This window comes from Perca fluviatilis, chromosome 20 (assembly GCF_010015445.1).
Source record: "Perca fluviatilis chromosome 20, GENO_Pfluv_1.0, whole genome shotgun sequence".
NCBI lineage: Eukaryota > Metazoa > Chordata > Actinopteri > Perciformes > Percidae > Perca > Perca fluviatilis.
In genome coordinates, this window is record NC_053131.1 from 21,874,573 (window position 1) to 21,894,218 (window position 19,646).

Below are 19,646 nucleotides of genomic sequence, written 5' to 3' on the forward strand. Positions count from 1 at the left end.
AGAGAGTGATTTTGGGGAGCCTTAGTGCCTTAAATGCATTCATTCAGTACTTAAGTTCCCTCACTTCTTCATTTTCTTTTAAATTTAGAAAATGAAAAAATGAAATGTGCATCTATATATTGTGTTAAATAATTTGGAAATCAGTTTAATTTGCCCAGTAATAGCATATTGGCTTTCAGATAGCATATCCTTCTTGACATTTATTAGCACGCCACACACTAGGAATTAAAAACCGCACCATCTTTAAAGTCAAGGCGTATCACACCACCAGGATTTATTTTTCCCCAAATGCTCCCTTTATGGAGCAATAATTATAGAATTCTCATTTCCATAAATCCATCGTAACACAAAGCTAAACTTCCATGTGCACAAAAGCTTTGTAGTCTGACCCTCACTGTGATGAATCAGTGCTAGTATTTTCACTAACAGTTCATCAGCTTTTGCATTATTCACTGGGATGAGATATCGGACTTTACTACTTAAACATAAGCAGTTTTCAACTTTGCACCATTTCTTGGGTGGCTGAATGGTATAGTCATCTGTACAAATGGAATCATTATTTGGGTGTCTGTCTGCTCCTGTGGTTTGTGCATAGAAGCAGGTATGACTATAATGGTATTTGTGGCAGGAATGCTGTGGCTAACCACAGCGATGACTGGAGAGAGGCTTCACATAAACACAGTTGCCGTGTTTTAATCCAGCTTTATATTCTTTAAACAAGACAGCTATAACACTGTATATATCATGTCAGCTTGTTTTGAGTCGACTGTCTGACTTTCCAAAGTTTACAGGCCCTCAAATGAATCACAAACAGCAATCTGTCAGTTTTTTAACCTGAAAATAAATCACGGACTTTCACTTCCTTCATTTTATTTTTCATTTTTAAAATGATTTTTCTACTCAATCATCCTTAGATGAGCTCTGTGTTACGTACAGTCTGTGACAACATCAGCTACCATGCAAATTGTCTGTATGAAAATAGTACCACAAGTCTTTAAGGACCCACCAGAGAGTAACAGTGAATTACAGCACTTCTTGGTCATTTATCACGGCATGGGGTTCAGCTGGAGATATTGTTCAGATTGTGGCCAGGATTCTTCTCAAGAAGAACCGCGCTGCCAACAAGGACAGGCACAGCTGGAGAGGAAAATAAAGCCTCTTTCTTTAAAATGAAATGTGCTGCCTTGTTCAAAAATTGTGCATTTATTTCTTTAATAGGCACCTAGTTCAGCAGTTCCTTTTCCAGACTGAATGCACAATGTCACGTCCCACACTGAAAGCTTTACATCAACAGTATGAATGAGCAATTTACACAAAATGTAAAAACCTGTATAATAACCTCTATGTCAAACCAAAATTGAAAACACATGTAAAAAGTTGCTGTAATTTGTACTTCTGTTCAAAGTGCATTATCTATAATGAGGATTTCCACTGAGTACCAAAATAATATATAATAAATAAAAATATGTTATTATATTTAAAGTACCATTAGCATTATTTGGACTTTGGACACTTGGACACTTGGACACTGGCCACCTTGCAAATACGATTTTCAGCGCCTCCAACTCCTAAGGAAAATATCTAGCTTTCAGCTGCTAAATGTTACAATATGTTCTCTAGCTAGTTGCTAACTTTTTGTGTTTGTTGTTCTGTGCTGGGCAGGGAGTGTAGTGGGTTTTAAAAGTTTTTTGCCAAAAACGGCTGCCTTCTGCTGCTGAGAGCTGTGAGAGTCAACCAAAACAGTAAAGTTGCGGGTCAGAAAACCATAACAGTAAGCTCCAAACCACAAAATTCTCCAGAACTGAAGGGAACTGTAAAGAAGGGAACTAACTTTTCTTACAAAATAATTCTTACGCTCCTGCAGAGGAACACTGAAGTTTTGGTGATCCCTCACACGGCCATATTAGTACAAGTGACTGGACTTGAAGGGAAGCAGTTCCAGTAATCAATAAAATAATGACAAAAGGCCGGCTGCACTCTCCCTTTCATCAACCATGTGCGCTTCCTGCAGCAAATTCCAACAGAGTGACTTGTCCAATAAGAAGATGAAATATGTTTTTACTGAAACATGCTGATGTGAAACCCTGCATTCTAACCGGGCATGTTTACTTCTCATATCTTGGACCACTGGCTACATATTATATGGGGTGGCTTGTGGCCTGGAGGTAAACTGGTTGCCCCACATTCACAAGGTTGGCAGAGAGAGCAAGACACTGAACCCAGAGTTGCTCTCCGGACGCTGTATGTATAGCTGTCCACAGCTTCTAATAAATTTAGCACAAAAAGTAAGGAAATTTGTGTTTGGTAGATTATTTCTCTGTGGTAACAATGTTTTGGCAATAAATCTTATACAGGATGGGTTAAATACAGTAATAGAATTTCACTACAGTGTACTGTGTGTATGTGACGATTAAGGAATAAAGTTAGTTTGTTTTGTTTGTTTTTTAGTTATTAGTTGTTGAATGCATTTCATTTAGCATGTTCAGTCAGTGTTAGAGTCCTCCAGACACTGGCTCTGGAGTGCCTCAGGCCTTTTATTCTGTAGTGTTTTCTGTCATTTACTGTTCTTACCTTGTGGTGGCCCTAAATAAAAAAAATTTTCTTTTGTTTGTGTAATCTTATTACCAAACACATATTTCTTGCTACTGTACCGCATTGTATTAGTTGGTATTTATAGAGTGGAGGTCAGTATATGATGTAAACAGGGATGTAGTGGAGGCTAAACGCATGTAAACGCCGTTTATGCACCTCCCGAAATTCGGAAATAGCTTTTACCCACCTCTAAATTGCGTTTACCCACTTCTAAATTGCGTTTATCCACCACTAAATAGTGTTTATCCAACTCCAAATAGCCTATCGTCCCTAAGCCATTCTAAATTAAGCTTATGTCGTTTTAGTTTCATATTGTTCATTATTAGTTTCATAGGTTATTAAACCTAAGACAAAGTCTATCCATATTGCGCTGCATTATGGGACTGTCAGTGTTGACCAATCTCTTGCGTAGCCAGCAGGAAGCAGCAGACTGCATCAAAGATTTGTCAGCCACTAGCCTACACTACATCACGTCTCATGTAATGAATGGATTTTAAAAATGGATATCCCCCCGTTTTTAACAACTACAGGCCCAAAGTGAGTGAGCTCGGAAAACAGTACTGAACTTAATGTTTTTGAGTTTAATTTGGTTCACGGTAGATTCATGCCACTGACTCAACAAGCCACAATTTCATGCATTCTCTGGCATTTAAGCCACTGAAAGTTAGTGACAACAAGCTCCCTTTGCTAGTCAGCTAGTTAATGTTATAATAATATTAAAGGTCCCATGGCATGACAATGTCACTTTATGAGGTTTTTTAACATTAATATGCATTCCCCCAGCCTGCCTATGGTCCCCCAGTGGCTAGAAATGGCGATAGGTGTAAACCGAGCCCTGGGTATCCTGCTCTGCCTTTGAGAAAATGAAAGCTCAGATGGGCTGATCTGGAATCTTGCTCCTTATGAGGTCATAAGGAGCAAGGTTACCTCCCCTTTCTCTGCTTTGCCTGCCCAGAGAATTTAGCCCACCCATGAGAGAGAGACATCATGGCTTTCAAACGAGCAAAGTGGCAGTTGGTCAAGGCCACACCCCCACCCTCCACCTTGCCCCCCCCCCCCTCTCCTCCTCAATAGCTACAGACACAGAAATGGCACATACTAAGGAACGCTCATTGTGGGACTGGCTCTAGTTGCTGTAATTCTGCACCAAGACGGGAAAGAAGAAGAGACTTCAGATACAGTATTAGGGGAACACTAAGGTCTATATAAAAGCCTCCAAAGAGCACCATGTCATGGGACCTTTAACCAACCGCGTTTGCGGTGTAGCCTGAAATAGAGTTTAATTTATCATAATTAGCTCACCAATAAAACACAATCTAGAGTACAATGTCTTCACAACTAATTGTAGATGATGCTACATGACTTCATATCCCAGACATAATAAAGTCCTTAGAGAAATAAATGGGCGAGTTTACTCTGACTGGCTACCATTTGAAATGATTGACGGGGGAGTCCCCCCCTCCCCCTTGCCCTTCTCGAAATGGTACTGGCACAGAGACAGTATTAAGTCAATTAACTTAAAGGTGTAGATAAGCATTCAGACCGGATACCTAAACATTAAATAATAATAATAATAATAATAATAATAACAGCTAAATAATTTAGTTTAATGGTTTGTCTGAAAGGGTTAGCCTATAAGCCTTATAATGTGACCGGCTACCTGACAGGATGTGGTGTGCTAAGCTGTCTTTTCTCCATTTTAACTTCATTTTACAGACAGAGGTGAGACAGAAAATGATGCAGAGAGCACAGAGAGAAGAGATATAGAGAGGAGGAAAAGAGGTAAGACAAACAGAGAATGAAGAAACAGAGACAGGACAATTCGAGAGAGAATTAATGTATTGAATAGTGATTGTGTGACTTATGAAGGAACAACCAGTGATACCCTTGGTACCATCAAATGATAGCCTATAGCGATGTCATCAGGATACACATACACCGGTAGGCCGTGGCCCACCTTACCAGTGACCGCGTCATGGTCCACCTGATGACAGAACCTTTTTTACCACTACACCCCTGGATGTAAACAAGCTGAATCTGATGTAAATCTCTATAAATATAGCGTAGATACCTGAATAACTGCAACAGCAGCTGCTATGTATTGAGGGTTTTCTTCAGTTTCCCTCACTGCATAGCAACCATGTTTACTCATGCCTATCAACACAGACTCCCAAAGGCTGCTCAGCGCTGCTACAAGGAATCTGTATTACTTTTTTTGGCTGTGTACTTATATGGCTAATTTATTTCAGATGTATGATAAGGAATGTAATGGTGCCGGGAAAAAATCCCACATTCTTCTCTCTGGTACTGAACAATAAAACTTGCAATAAACACAAATGTAGTATTCATTGTTTTTCACACCAGTTATCGTAAATTGACAAATCACACTATCACTCCGGACATGTTCTACCAAATGGTGTGTATCAATCACCGGCACAAACACAAAAACAACAATCGAAACCGGGTGTTCATTTTTTGAAAACCTCTGACTCATGGCGATTTTGCTAAACACACCATCAGATCATTAAGATCCAAAGGGCCTCTTCAGACGTTCAGGCAGAGTGGAAAACTTTGATATGTCTTATTTTCGAGAAGTCAATCCACTGATTCTCAACTGCAGACGTCACGTCTTCACGAAATGATTATTGGTATCAGTGTCAGAACCCGCAGTGTGGCATGTTCATTTATGTCTCTTTTTGTTTGATTTGGTTACACAACCTCAATAACTCACTTTGGACAACAATAAAAGCTTGTTTGTTCTTGTGCTGACTTAACAAACAGCAGATTGTTCCGTTTTGTCCGCTGGTGGTACCACCAGCCATACCAGACATTCCAGCCACCTCCATTGACAAATCCTGCCTGGCTCAAGGTTTAAGCCTTTAGCATATACTCTTAGTCATTGCCAAGTCTGTTATGTAATTGAAGTCTGCTGTTTCTGAGACTTTTACAGTGGTTGTCCCTCTCAGCAGGACACAGTACGAGGACAGCGGCTGCCATATTTGGGCAAAGCAACCGTGTCATCTCCAGAAAACACACTCCCAGAAAGAAATGGTATGTGCTATGTTCCACTTTTTCAGCTGTCTTTGATCTGTGCTGGTATGTGTATCTGTTTGTTATTTGTCGATTTTCTTTTTTGCATCAATTTCCTGGAGGAACAGTTCTATCCGTGGATGTGGGTTCAGTAGTTTTGGTCTGAGACTGTGAGAGCCTGCAATTTGTTTATGTTATGAGGTTCTTTCCAATGCAGTCACGGCTGATGTCATGAGATTTTTGCTCGCTAAATGCATTGATTGCTCAAGTAGAGTCATAGTCACTGTGGTAGTCAGAGATGTGCTACCGCTGTGACATTTCATTGTATTGTCTAATGATGATTAAAGCAGAGTGTTTCAGAATGATCTCCCTGTACTAGTGGGAAAAGTTTAATCAAAACCAATGTGTCTGTAATCACAGTGTCTTGATTTATGGGGCTGCAAACAGTGCGGAGGGGCCACCAAGTCAAGACTGTTACCATTTTGATTAATCTTCATAGACACCCATGCACACACTCTGCTGTGAGGATGTGCCACTTTTAGAGCTGTGAAATAAAACATCTCTGACAAACAGCATGAGTGTGAATGAATGCAAAAATCACATTTTAAAGCTGTGTGATACTTCAATAATCGGAAATCTTACAGAAGAAGATGCTCTTTTCCCAGATTTAAAGGGAGAGAAATCTTTGTCAAATTTGTGTGCGTGTGTCAGAGTTCATGCATTAGATTGGGTTCAGCTGCTGTCAACATAGCTGCCGTATCAGTGGCCTATATTCAAATCTTCAGGGAAATGTTACCTCTTTATTAGATTAGATTTATGGCAATGTATTTTTTGACATAATCAAGTTTTTCACCTGGCAGCTACAATTTAAAACTATATGTAACTGTTTTTTATTTTATTTATTTTTTTACAGTTGCCTACAAAAGAGTTACTATGGACGTTTTGTTTGAACAAAATTTTTGGAAATAATCTTTTCTCAACTTTAATCCAAGTTATTTCACTATTGCTTGAATAGTCTGTACCACGTCTCTTCTCACCCGTGAATCTAAAGCCTGACTGCCAGGACTAAGAATCACTGATCCATTTTCATCTGCCAGAACATAAAATTATTGATAATGCCAATACTCCGACACAACACAGACTTGCACACATAATTTTAAGAGTGAAACAGGGACAGAGGGAAGAAAGAGAAACAGATATTTGGGTCGCTGTCATTTAGCCACAAAGATAAATGCTACATGAGAAACCCTTTAATCCCAAGTTTCGGCCTTCAGTTATCCCACACTAATTACTGAGATAACCAAAAGATGAATATTTTTACCATGACTTTTTCCATATTATCTTGTTTATAAACCAAATGATTGCATTGCAACATGATCCAAGTGCATTGCCAAAGGAAAAGGACGGTACAAACTGATATAGCAGACTTAAAATTGTTTAGTGAAGTGTAGCGTTGGTGTCTCTCCCTGCTGGAGCTGGCTGTGTCTGTTCTTTGTCTGGGCGAGAGCTATTGCTCTCCCATTTCCTTCTCTCCTTCCCTTCTTCTCCCTGCTGAGGTAAAAATGAGTCACTGAGTCAGCAGCTGTGCTCCGTCATCCCCAATATCGCCCAGGATTCCACAGGAGACCAGCTGCCGAATCGCTGCACTCTGACAACATCACTTCCCCTTTGCCCTTCTATGGACATGTTCACTGCCGACATAAAGGCCATTAATGATAAGATCTATGATGATTAGATGTTGTTCATGTGTAAATTAGCCTACATTTTTTGTTTAATGGCTTTTTGTTTAAACAAGCCCTGTGTGTCCGGCCTCCAAAAGTACAATGCTGCAAATTCACTTTTTACTGTCGCCTTTCAAGAGTTTGTTTTCACTATAGAAGCCAGTGAAGGTGTACATAATTAAGACTGTTGCTATTTTGTCTCTGAGACGCCACCTACCTCAGCAGGAAACAGGCCTTGACAGCAAGGCAGGGGTTTAAAATAACACACGCTCTGAAGAGGCAAAAGCCTCAGTGACTCCTTCAGGACCTCCATAAATTATGGGGTTGCACTTTATTTTATGGTACACTAATAAGACGTAGTGTGCCATAGGCTACTTTGTATAAATAATGTGTTCTTTATTAGACAGTAAACAAACAGTTATACCCTTATTAGACACCATATACCTAAATTATGCTGTAATGAGAAACCTCCTAAGAAATTCTAACAAGATCTAACAAAGGGAAATAACGATGGATCTCACTTTAGATTACAGTACAATTCTGTTGTAATGTGTTGCTAATTACCCATTACTGGGAAATAAAGATGCAATGTCGTGGCAGCTTCCATAGCCTATGTTAATGTGGTGGGATAGTGACATGGCGTTAAATGGTCTGATGTCTTAACTGGTATAGGAGTAGAGCGTTGATGAAGCATGCATTAGGCTATGTATTAATACCTACAAACTCAATGGGACTCCGGAGAACATCCAGGATATGAGAGACTGTGTGAAGTAGTGACCAGATGGGACTTGACGTGGTTTGACATTACTTAACAATACAATTTTCTTCTAATGAGCAACAAATGACCCTGTAAGAAAGTGAAACTATGTTAAATAAATGCCAAAAAAATGTATGGTCCTCTGAGCTCTCAGTGTTTTGTTTGTCTATTATATAGGCTATGTCCAATATTAATTTAATATAACAGTGTCGTATAGCATAATAGTATATTTTGGGTTTAATACGGCAATATATGTGGTTTCTAATTACAGTATAGGTGTTTGGTGTCTAATTGGGGTATAACTGTGTGTAGTGCAGATGGCAGGATTTTATTTGATAGCACGCACAAGAAGCGCCCGTCTGCTTGTAGGTATGTTCCCATGCACCACATGTATGTATGCGTATGCACAATGCAAAGAGAGATTGATTCATGTTTTTTCGTTTTTGCACTAATGCTACCAATACAACACAACCATAAAACTCTGATTAGCCTACCGCACGCATTTCATTCAACAGGCCGGGTTTACACAATCATCATTGCAGCTCTACAGTTGCTCATATTTGCAGAGTCATGAAAGACAGCCAGCCACACACCTAACACATGGTCAAAATAATGTAGTCATATCTGTAGTGACTCTACGAACGGCTGTTTTCTGGGCTAAAACTAAACCAATGTCCAGCGTGCTGTAAAACTCGTGTGTTGTGTTCTCATCAGCTGCTATCTGATATATTAAGCATCCCACTTATATTCCATTAGTGATATGTAGGCCAAAGGCCAAACACATGGAAGCATATGAAAGAAGCATAACTTTCACCTGAGATTGTGGTTGTTTTATTCATGACACGACAAAGCTGTTGATGTTTAGCAGGCCAGGGGGGTATTGCACAAAAGCAGAATTTATAAATCCAGGATAACCGATAAAGCGAGGCTTAACCTAGTCTAATCTGTGCATCCTGGCTTGGTGCGTTTCACGAATGCCAAGCCAGGCTGAGGAGGAGCAACTAGGTCGAGCTCACGGCTTTCTCTAACAGACCGCAAGGTCAATCACAGATTTACTGATGCTAAAATGGAGTATACGTATTGTGCATACTTTATACAGAGTGAGCAGCAGCTTCTTATGGAAGTATGATAACGTGAAACACATTATTTGTAAAAAAAGAAACACGACCACTGTAATGAAACAGCGAGAGAAGGCGTGGCAGACGATCGCAGACCGCCTGAATGCGTAAGCAGCCTAAACATATACATGAACTGACCACTGCTCTGAATTGAAACTGTCATAATCATACCATTCAAGGAGTTAGGCTAATTATTTGCACAAACGAACAGTTGTACTCTTTTCCTTAAAAGTGAGCAGAAGACAGCCTAATGTTACGCAGAAAATTTACCATGATGATCAATTACAACCACTAATCTACAATGCTAGAATAGGCCTATGATGCGTAAGTATCTCTCTCTCACTCTGTCTCTCTCTCTCTCTCTAGTATGGGCTAAAATATAAATTATCTAAGTAACATTAACTTCTACTTCTCGCTTTTCAGGCAAAGTGTACAACAGTTCCTTTGTGGAAATAATTAGCTTAACTTTTTGAATGGTTTCATTTAAGAGCAGTAGTTCATAAATGTATATTTTTAGATATATCATTCAGTCGGTCCGCTATTATCTGCCATGCTTTTGTAATGGGAAAAATTACATTTAAGCATAATTCCTTATATTTTTATGTTTTATTTCTACTTTAATTCTCTCACAAATGCTGAAAGAGTTTATCTCATTCCCACATGTAGATTCTGATTCTAACTAAGTGAGACGTCCAGTCTGGAACATAATGTGAGCACTGTTTGTCTGAACAGATAGGGGCTACAAGGTCACCCTAAAACTATCTCTAGTTTTCCCATGCCAGTTAAGATGTAACTGGGGGGATGAAAGTCGTACAGGGAGGAGGAGGTGAGATGGCTCCGAGATGTCTCTTGTGTTTTTCCTGATTGTCTTCATGTGTATAAGATTGCCTGTAAAAATGGTAGCGTCATAATTAGCCAAGTGCGTGTGTGCTGTCACTCTGAAGATGCATATAAGCCTAGTGTTCTGTTCACTCATTTGAGGAACTGACTCCACACTGGGCCGCTGTGCCTTTTGTGAAATCATGTTGCTCCTATATTTGCAAATATATATATTTTTAATGAAATACAAAAACCTAAACTTGGTTTAGTTTCAACTGTCTTATTTGTTTCACTTTATTAAACTTTGAAAACTCTTCCCCTGCTGCAACAGGAAACTTCCACTACACTTTTTCTCACTGTTTTTTTTCTTTTACAGAGGCAGTTTCCTTCTTTACATATTATATGCTTTGCTTCCTCATAGGCCTTTATATGGACATAGAAAAGACACTAAAGAAATTAACTCTGAATAACTCTGAAATCTAAAAACTATAAAGATAATTAAGTGATAAATATAATGCAATGACTGTAACACAGTGTATTCATCAGTTATTTCCCCCCAGTAAAATATAAGGTCAAAAACCATTGAGTTGTCCTCTCCCTGTTGTTTCATGAATGTGCAGTATTTACAGTAGCCTCAACTATATAGTTACTGGCCCAGTGAACTACGAATTAAGGAGGATTGTACAATTAGGATATAGGTTTTTATAATTGTACAATCCTCCCAAATTGCAGTTCACTGGAGAGAACACACATTGGGCCTAATTTACTAACACTAGCGCAGTTTGCGCTGCGTCTGTTTATGCAAGTTCGGTAATAGCGCACGCTATGCTTCCACATTTTGCGTAGTATTTATCAACCCTGACACCCATCAGGCAATCAGCATCTTTCTCCGCCCACTATACGTAAATTGCGCTGTAGCAAGCGGTACTTGTGCTATGATACGGCTGAGTGCAGACTGCGATATTCCCACTGCTGATGCTATAACTTTTGAAATGATCCTGATGCCAATATTTGTAATGTAGCGAGGAGTTTAACAACTGCTGGAATAGGATGTGAACGCTGAGTGGGAGATTCAATTTCAGCTTTGATTTCTTCCAGTAACTCTAATATTGCATGGCTGCTTGATCTGTAACGCTAAATGATGTTGTGTTCACTGACAAAGTGCGATTCTTGTGTTAAAAATATTTTCAGCCTCGCCTATGTCTTCGTTACTCAAATTACTGTTGCCATTTCACCAGCAGCATAAAGGTCTACGAGGAAACTCGATTGCGGCTGGTTTAGACCTGCTTTTAAGAGGCAGAGAATTTCCCCCGCAGAATAGAGGCGCGCTCTTACTTACAGTCTTTATGTAAATACCACGGAATATATAATTAGGTGCACTTTGCGCTTATCCTCCCACCTTTTTGGGTGGAACTCACACTTTCCCCACGACCCTCCCACGAACGCATATTGAAAGCGCAACTTGTCTCTTCTCGCTCATGTGGCAGACAATCTGCGATTTTACCCAAGTGCACCCTGTTTGTAAATAGCCCGCATCGGTTACGTCCGTCTTTGCGACCAATTAGAGCCTGGAAACAGGCGCAAACGGCTTGATAAATCTAGCCCATTGTGTGCTAAGAATGCCAAATTAAATGCACATGGAAGAGGAACATAGATGATCCTTTGTTAAAGAATAGAAAAATAAATAAATCAACTAAAATAATTAAAAGTGTATGTTCCACTTCCTGGATTGCTCTGTTGACACTCTTTTCGGCTGGATGTCCTGTACCTTCCGCTTTCTTTGTGTTGGAATTTTAAACTCAGGTTGATTTATGAGGACTATGGTTAACTGCTCCTTAGATCTCTGCAGGGTAAATCCAGACAGTTAGCTAGACTATATGTCAAATCTGAATTTTCTGTTGCACGACTAAAACAACATTTGAACTTACACATGTTGCATCAAAACAAGTTCCTTCCCAAAGCTATTTTGCAGCGGCACCGTGGCTCTGCCCGGCGCTTAGCACTGCCCATGACGATTGTGATTGGTTTAAAGAAATACCAATAAACCAGAGCACGTTTTTCTCCCATCCTGGAATGGTGTGTGGACTAGCCAGACCCTTCTCCGCAGCACTGTGGAGGAAGGTCTGGCAAAGCGAGACAACATGCTCCCTAACTTAGTTTTGCGTGTTAGCATGCTAAAATTTTAATTGTCTAATTAGCATTAAACACAAAGTACAGCTGAGACTTATTAGCTTTGCAGGTATTAAATCATAAATTCAAGTATTGGACAGATTGGTGCTGGAGTAAAATTAAGGGATCATCAAAGTTATCACAGGGGGACATGAATGTCTGTACTGTACTGTACGGTCTGAATTTGAAGGCAGTCCATCAAATAGCTGTAAAGCTGGAAGAAAAAGGGGATCACCATAATCAGGAAGATTCCTCCTCTGGGTAGCATGAATGTTGATACAAAATTTCACAGTTGTTGAGGTTTAGTCTGGGCCAAAGTGGTGGGCCTGCATTGCCTGCATTGCTAAAAAATTAGCATTCGCAAGGCAGCTGTCGTCTTGGAATGGAGTATGTGGACAACCTGCGATTCGTCAACCTAATTTTGGCGTTTTATCCTGAGAGTTCAGGAGAAAATACTTGCTGTTTGTATTTCACTGCATAGAACAAAAATAAATCATAAAAACAAAGGGGAGGTCTCTATTTTTGTCAGGGCTGTTGATTACGCATGAGTGGATTCCATTAGTCAGTGTTTAAACCGAGGTGTTTAGTTTTCCCATTCCACTGGCTGAAAGGACAGGCATGTCTCTGTCTCGCTCCATCTCATCTTCCTTCCCGTTTTCCTGGGAAAGGATGTGTCGTGCCGTGTGCTGCTTATTTGAGGAGCCACTTGGAGGCATGGCGTTGGAGATGAGCACTGGATCTGTCACTGCCTACTGACAGTTCACTCTCAGACAACCCACCATTCTGCTTAATGTTTATCCACAAGTCTTTGTGGAAAATACAGCCTGAATTCTTGGAGACATGTGGGTCTCTCTGTATCCTTTCACCTGTTTTGTTTTCCAGGTGGAGTAGTGTTGGACCTACCCGAGGGCCTTTCTCCACTGATTTTTGGGCAGTTTATCGCTCCGCCTCATCTGTCCTCTGTTTTTGAAGAAAAATAAAAAGCCAGTGGAAAGAACCAATGTGTTTTGCCTTTCTGGAAAGAGGGAGATACAATCTCACAATAATTGTTGCTTGAAGCCTCTTGTCTAGCTTTAAAAGAAAATCCAGCTTTGTTGACTTTGGCAAGCTGAAGATGTTTTAGCATCAGAGCACAGGGCACCATTGTATTTCAGCTCAATAGTGGGCCATGTTGCCTAAAGCAAAGACACTCATTGATCCAAAATATTAACTTTGAGGATGACTGGGCACAGTTTACTTGAACAGATCGTTCCTTTCTCGTTGGAAGTAGTCTCTGATGATTAAAAGCTTTGCAGAATGATCCCATAGCGAGTAAACCTGGCCAGTATTCAACTAGAAGCAATTATCTTCCAAAGAGGTAGCACTGTAAATAACTGCATGAATGTTTACGCTTGAGACTGTAGATAACATTGTGAGCAGCATTTTTCCCACCAATTGCCTATCAATGTATTTCCATTATTAGCACTATTCATTGTTAGTGGTGGAGTCCGCCATTCCCACCCTGGATTCATGCACAGCTGTCCGATTTGCACGAACTACGCAAGGGCAAAAACTAATTTGCTTTCCGTTGGAGCACATCAACTGTGTTTACGCTACCCGGCTTTTGTGTGGACAATTAGTGCTATGCGGCAGCATGAAGTCAGATCATTGTTGCAATTATTATTGACTTTATTAAACCAACGTGAGTTTGTTTGGCTGCACCGTAAACAGATACATAAGTTTCAATTTCAGCTGCGCAAAGAAGTATTTTACCACACTTGTTGTTAGGGACAGTGCAAAAAAATATTGGGGAGGGGGGCTGAATCTTATATTTCATTATATAAAACAGCAAGACTCTCCCCAGCCTCATTTAATAAGCATTTTTCCCAAAATGTTAAACTATTCTTTCAATAAAATGTAATGTGGATTAGTTTCCAGAGAATATTCAGCCGTATTATAATAAGAGAACACACCATTCCTTGGTTAAAGCTTTAGTGTGTAACTTTTTGATATTAATGAACGTCCGTTACATTCAAGCCATTGCCAAATGAGTTGCTACAAAACTAATCCGCACAACTCTATCTGTGTTCCTCAGTATGGCAATGTTCAGAAGATTGTGGCGTCTGGTGACTTTCCCGCACAGAAACTCAAGTGAAGATAATTACCTCTTCTGAAGAGTCCATCATGTTTTTTTTATTATCTGTGTCCTCCTTGGCTACTAGCAACTGCGTGGAGAAGGGGGGGCGGTGCGGTCATGGAAAGTGGTGCGGTCATGGAAGGCTTGTATCATGTGGACGCGCCGACAGTTTTGTTGTCATTACTTAGAATTCCTCATGAGGGAGGCAGAAACTACACACTATAGCTTTAAGGAAGAACAAAGTTTACATACTCATGCCAGAAACTTTGATTCCAATCAACAATTTTTTTGGGAGGGTTAGATCAGATACCAACCAAGACCAGAAAAATCTATATGGGGAGTTACTTAAAGTTACTTAAAATTAGCAATGTTAAACAACAATTTGACCTCAGCATGGATTTAATAATGATGTCTGGGTTCTGCCATGCTCTGGTTGAATGCTTGATTGTTCTTAAACATAATTGTTGATCCATTAACACAAATGATCACTTAAGTGTAATTGTTGACTCTGCGTAGTAATTGTGTCGAGCTCTTCATTAACAACAGTTATTGATAATCAAGATATTATTATCCAGATGTGGGCTATTATAAATGTTTAAGGGAACTTTTTTGGTTCTTGAGTGATATACAGAGACTTGACGGCCCCTCCCTGTGTGTGAGATGTGGTGTTTGGCTCCTGGGCCTACATGACACCATGCCTCTGTACACTGGCCAGACTAACTTTCCCTCTCCTTTGACTTCAGTGACTGCTTTTATTATAGTCTTACATTCAATTTTGCACAGCTCTGGTGAGAAAGTGAAGAAATTAGTTCAAAGCTCACGAGGGGAGGAACAGGAAAGCTTTTTGACAGCGTCCTCGGGAGAGAAAGTGTCTCATTGGAAACTCTCGGAGCAAACTTTCGGTCTCTGGATTGTGAGGTAATTTCGTTTCGACCTTGTCTCACCCTGGGTCTGCTCTGTCCGGGGGATTTCTTCACACCCCATTTGGAATATGCTGCAGTGGCAAGTCCACTGAGACCTGTAAATAAAGCAGCCGACAAAGGCAGGGCTGTGGAGCCGATCTTGCATAATCACCTTCAGTTAGTGCTCAATCCGATTTGAGACAAATACAAAAAAGATCTCAGGGCAGCAGAACAAGCCCAAACATCTGCAGCTCTGCTCCTTTCTTCCTATCCTCTCAAAAAAATATGGCTATCGGAAACCTCATGGCTGAAAACACCTTCGCCTCATCATCTGGTCCTCTTTAACACCCGGCAGTAGATCCGCCCGCTTGGGCTCAGTCTTTGTATGATACTTCAGCTGGATCTGACAACTTGTGGGTTTTTTCATTGTTGGACCAATTTGAAGGAATTTCAGAGTCTTTTCTCGACTGCCACCTCATGAAAGAGTCAAATCTTCACTTTCCAAAAGCAACAATCTGCATGTGTTGATTCTCACTAGAGCTGACAGTGTTGTGCATGTATCAGATTGATTTAGGGCCTTTCTAAGTTCAATATTGATTAAGAGTATATCAAATCAGTATGTAGAAAAGGGCAACCAATCATTTTATTTGGAAAAATAGAAATCACTCCACTTCCACATCCATCTGTTTGTCATTTTTGCATGTGTATGCCTCAGAGATTATGTCCACAAACAGCTGACCATTGGGGGGGAACATGTCCAAGCTGGCAGCGGGTCAAATGGCAAGCCCAAGTCCACAGAGGACATTGGGAGTGAGTGAAGGACATGAGGAGGCAGGAAAGAGGGCTTTGAGTCACACAGCACAAATAAGTGAATTGCACCTCTCTGCAGGGACGGGTGACTGACTGACTGGTGTTTGGATCCGTCACAGCTGTGGAAATGGCTGGAATCTAAGCAACGACTGGAAAGACTCTCCACATGTGTATACTTAACAGCAGTGTGTGCTGATGAGCCCACACACTCGTTAAGTCAAAAGAAAACATATGCAAATATGCAGACACATGCACATCAAAAAGTTCATTTTCTATACTGTGCATTATGAAAATATAAAAATAAAAAATAAAACTTTCCTAATCAGAAAATCCTTATTATAACATTCATTCCAAGTCAAAATAATTAAAGATCAGGCATTTTTTAATCACTACTTATATCATTTTATAGACCCACGTTTGGATCTCAAAAAAGTGTATTTGTAGAAGGGAAAGAGCAAAAACTAGCTCAGTCTATGATAGTTTACATACCAAAGAGGAGACAAATTATGTTGACACACAGCGCAAAGACAGGAAGTTCTAAACCAAACATAAGAGGACTATCTCACCTTAATGCTTAATGCTAAAATTAGAAAACTGAGGGGATATGAGAGGACTGTGTTAGATATATATAAAAAAAAGAGCTGCTGACACTGTTTAGTTCTCCCATCACTTCCTGTGGTCTAGGGAAAGTAAGCTCTTTCAGATATATTGAGTGTTTCAGTCTGGCTGTGCAATGCTGTCTAAAGCAGTTGCTTTGTGCTTACTGCTTATCCATCATGTGCAGTACACATGATACTGTATCATTTTTGTTTAAAGGCAGCTGAAGAATCAACCTGTTTCTTTCTTCACAATAACCAGATGCCTTGAAGTGAAGACAGCCATCAGATTATTAAACTTCTCATATGAAGGCATTTTTACCGAAGCGGGGGTCATACTGCTGCAGACTGCTGAGTCTAGGACAAACGCTCATCGACCTTTGAGATAAAGCGAAACAGATTTCCACAAGCATAGGGAAACAGTTTGGTCACAATAACCTTTGTGACTTTCTTTTGAAGGCGATTGCACTAACCACAGCAGGAAGGACAGCCAGCGTTCTTGTCCAAAAGTATTTAATCTTGTCCTCTTATAGGCAGGAATGTGGAGGATAGCCATGATTATGCAGACTGGGAAGTCTTAAATCACCAACAGAAGCTTGCTTCTATTCTGCAGACTCATGCTTTCTCCGCTTTCTCCCATTTGTCCTAGCTCTTTCTCCCATGATGCCTTGGTCTTATATTCTTCTGTTATGCATAAAGCAGCCATGCTGTCAATAGCTTTAAAGCTGCTCTATAGAATATTTTCATATTAACAATGAATCAAATAACTATGTGTAATGTAAAAGATGTCACTAGTAATGATGAACCCACAGAGAATTATCACCCGACTGTGGTTCCGCTTATAGCTCTGTGGACATAGGACATGGACGTAGCATCTTTCAGTTTAATCACTTCTAGCCTACTTTACTTTCTGCACCACCCATCTACTCCCTTGGCCAAGGGCACGAGACAAGATAAATCAACACAAACAAAACAAGAGGAAGACACAACAAAGTGCGGCAGTGATCCACCACAGCCCCCACCTGAGCAAGGATTTGACCATGGGAGACCACAGAGCGGACACAAGAAATCTCAACCCCCCCTTTCACCTGTCCAACACTCCTCAAACCCCCTTACCAACCCCGACGAGGACCCATCGCCCTCCCCATTCCATAGGAGACCAAAGAGCGGAGATGAGAAATCTCAACCCCCCTTCTCACCCGTCCAACAGTACTCAAACTCCTTTAACAACCACTACGCCTTTGAGGACGCCTTTGAAGATGCGTCACCCTCTTTCCCTCATCCCCATGTTGGAGTTCACTGACCAGATGAAGCAGCTGGTGAATGCTGGAACTAAGTATGCCCCCCTTCCTTCTCCCATCGTTCGCCCCCGGCCAAAAGTAAAATGCCAGGCACCTCTGCCCCCTCAAGAGCGGCAGCTAACTCCTTCTCCCCAAACTGATAAGGATGCTTGTGTACAAAATGCAGCAAGCGTTAACTGATATGGGCCGGGTCCAGGCTGCATGCCTAGTAGCACTCATGACTCTTTCCAAGACAAGCCTGGGCCCTGTGTATTAGATTATTCCACAATTTATGTTGTGATAGGTAATAGAAAAAGAATAACGAATAAGCACTTAACGGCAAACTCTGCAAACTTAGCACACATTACTCGTCAGCCACAGTCAGTCAAAATAAATGAAAACACACTAACACTAGCCCTACTAAATGTTAGGTCTTTGGCAGGAAAATCATTTTTAATCAATGATTTTATTATTAAGCACAATCTTGATTCAGGTCTACTTGTTGTCCCCAGAGTCAGAACTAAACAGGGGGAAGCAGCGTTCAGTTTTTATGCTCCACATATCTGGAACAAACTCCCAGAAAACTGCAGGTCCGCTGCAACTCTCACTTCTTTTAAATCCAGGCTGAAGACCTATCTTTTTAATGTTGCCTTTCTTTAAATAACCTATTTTTAACTGCTCTTTCTTTAAAATTCTTATACTGCACTGTACATTTTATTCTTGTCTTTTAATGATTTTAAATTGTTTTAAATTGTTTTCTAATTGCTCTTTACATTTTAATTTTTGTCTTTTAATGCTTTGAAATTGTTTTTAATTGTTTTCTAACTGTTTTTTAATGTTTCATGTAAAGCACTTTGAATTGCCTTGTTGCTGAAATGTGCTATACAAATAAAGCTGCCTTGCCTTGCCTTGCCTTAATGTTTTGGTTTTACTTTTTGGATCACTCTCGTCACTTTTATCAGCGTTGTTTGCGCATCAGACAGCTTTTAATGGTGAAAAAGCTCTAATAACCCAATGAACGCTAGAAAGAAGAAAATATCTTCAATAATGAAAGCGTTTGGTTTTGTAACTATATATAGTGAGCCTGTATATAGAGTACAGAGACGATTAGGATCTTCAGAGCTTTTGATATCTGGATCCTTGTCTTTGCTTTGGCATAGTCCAAGTTATAGGGATCAAAACATAGCAGCAGACCAAGTCTCTATCAGATAACGAGGCCTTAAGACCTGAGGACATTTCAAGCATATGTGGTCTCTCTGCAGGGTTTAAACCTAGGGAATGGTCGGGGGATTTCAAGTGAAAATAACAACTCTTCTTGCAACAGTGTCATCTTTTAATTTTAGAAAATGGACAGCGGTCTCAGTTCTAGGGATTATATGAACGAAAGGTTCAGAAATTGCTTTTTTGTAATTGCACCACTTTTCCCACTAGTGCCTCTACATATGCACATCCACTGCTTGTCAGCACGTGTTAAGCACGTGTAAATAGTAAATAGTTCTAAAATAGGTTTTAGGGAATCAATTAATTCAGCAAAAGTTACTCCAAAATATGTGTGATTATATTTAGGATGCAATCCAAGCTCACCACTACCTTAAACACTACTACAAAACACAAACCTACTTTTAAGTCTGAGCTGTTCTCTGTCCATATGCTGATATTTAATTGAGATGACATTGGAGCAAACAGCAGAACACGTTTGAGGTGGCAGGAAAAACACAGCAGGCCGCCACGGGACT

General features: G+C 40.2%; 1 protein-coding gene across 1 annotated transcript in view; it reads left to right on the forward strand.

Annotated features, from left to right (window-relative positions):
* Positions 1-5,511: 5,511 nt before the first annotated feature.
* The window catches only part of LOC120549171 (KATNB1-like protein 1), a 38,311-nt gene continuing 24,176 nt past the window's right edge, over positions 5,512-19,646 (forward strand). The window contains exon 1 of the mRNA XM_039785851.1: positions 5,512-5,643. The gene's annotated coding sequence lies outside the window, so the exon portion shown is untranslated. The remainder of the gene's footprint in view (positions 5,644-19,646) is intronic.